Genomic DNA, 1,847 nt, shown 5'->3' on the forward strand with positions numbered 1-1,847 from the left:
GGAGGCGGGAGGAGTGGCAAAAAGGCGGTTACTTCCGGTCTCTGGCCCTCTCCTATTATGTTGGGATCCGTGGCCGGAAACGCATCTACATGGGGCGCCATTTTTCTTAAGGGAAGAAGACAAGGGTTGTTATGGGCAGGAACTTCTATCAGAAGTGTGCTTTTCCTTCCTCCTCCCTCAATGTCGGCCACGCTCTGCCCAGCCTAGATGTGGCTAGCTTCCCGTGACTATTAAGAAATAACTGAAAAAAGTGGGTGTCTGAACTGAGTGAGCAGAGGGATTTATGTTTGGCAGGCCAACAACAAAAGGAAAACCTTTTGACCTCTCCACTACTGTTTTTGTGTGATTTGCTACCTGTTTTTCCAATAATGGGACTGTGTGTGTGTGTACGTGTGTGTGAGAGAGAGAGAGATATTAAAGGTGAGATTTAGGAATATGACGTTGATACTGCCAATTATCAGTGACAAGTCGTGCTTCCCCATATGTTGAAGTTTGAACGTTAGAGAAGCATGCAGAGGCAAGCGTATGAAGCAGGGTTTATTTGAAAAGGGTTTATTTTAAATAAACAGTTTCATCTTCTCCAAAGGGAAATAGATGTTTATCTTCTCCTAGAGGAAGAAGGCGGGGGCATAGCTGGTATCCTGGTATCCCAAGAAGCCAGGTGTCCTGCCCTTTTTATATGTCCTAGGATTCCTTTGTTCTCCTGCCTTTCCCCCCTTATCTTTCTCCTTCCTGTGTATGTGACTAGGCCCAGGAATGCTCAGTGGGATGGCCAAAAGGTGGGAAACAGGTGGGCTGAAGGGGGAAGGGCCAGGTGGTGTAGCCAAGGACACATTAACAAGCTTATAGGTCCCTGTGGGGGAAGGGAAATTCCTGGGACAGGTTATCTTGGCAACAGGTTGGAGCAGGGGTCGATTCTTGATGAAATCCCTCAGGGGACAGTCTCCAACTTCCCAGACTCACTCAAAATTGGCCTCCTAGATCCTGACCTGACTCGATTTACGTATCTTCACTTACTACCTGTCTAATTCTGGCTTCAACGTTCTTTAGACTAGTGATTCTTAAACATTAGGAATTGAAAAACCAGCCTCTACCTCAGAACAAAGCCTGTCCAAGGAAGGGACATGACCTTTGTCCTTGGAAAGACCCACAGAGCACTCCTAGGCACATTCCCACCCTGCTAAGTTATTTATCTACAAATAAGAGGAGAGATCTGCTGCACCGAGTGTCCTTGACTCAGGCTAGGTGGGGACCCATAGCAACCCCCTAGCAGCCACCAATCAGCATGAAACAGGGAAATACCTTGGATGCCAGATGACCCTCCCAGTAGTTTATGGTGTTGGGAAACCATGTAGTTTAGCACGAACACCCCTCTTGGCTTAAACCAATCAGTTCAAATGAATCCCCCTCTTGTAGTAACCAATCACCCCTACCCAACTTGTTCCCGCCAGTAAATGTGCTAATCATATTTTAGAGTTGTTATTTGATTTTCACGTGGTGTGTGATGATTTGCTAAGAGATGCTATGATGTATGTGGGGGTCCCTGCCTTCTCCAAAGAATGTATAAAACTGCTGCAAACCCTGGGCTCGGGGCCTCTCAACGTCACCAGTTGCTGTGTGCGCGTGAAGGACTGAGCTAGCTCGCAAAGCTAGCTCGCAATAAACACCTCTTTGCTGTTTACATCGATCTTGGTCTCTGGTGGTCTTTTGGGGGTCCCGAATTCGAGCATAACAGAATCACGTGGGAATCTTGTTAAATTGCCGGTTTTTATTCACTGGGTCAGAGGTGTACCCTGAGAGCGCATTTCTCACATCCATGGAAAGTGACTGCTGCTGGTGGTCTATAC

The sequence above is a fragment of the Marmota marmota genome, unplaced genomic scaffold (assembly GCF_001458135.2).
Source record: "Marmota marmota marmota unplaced genomic scaffold, marMar, whole genome shotgun sequence".
In the NCBI taxonomy this organism is placed as follows: Eukaryota; Metazoa; Chordata; class Mammalia; order Rodentia; family Sciuridae; genus Marmota; species Marmota marmota.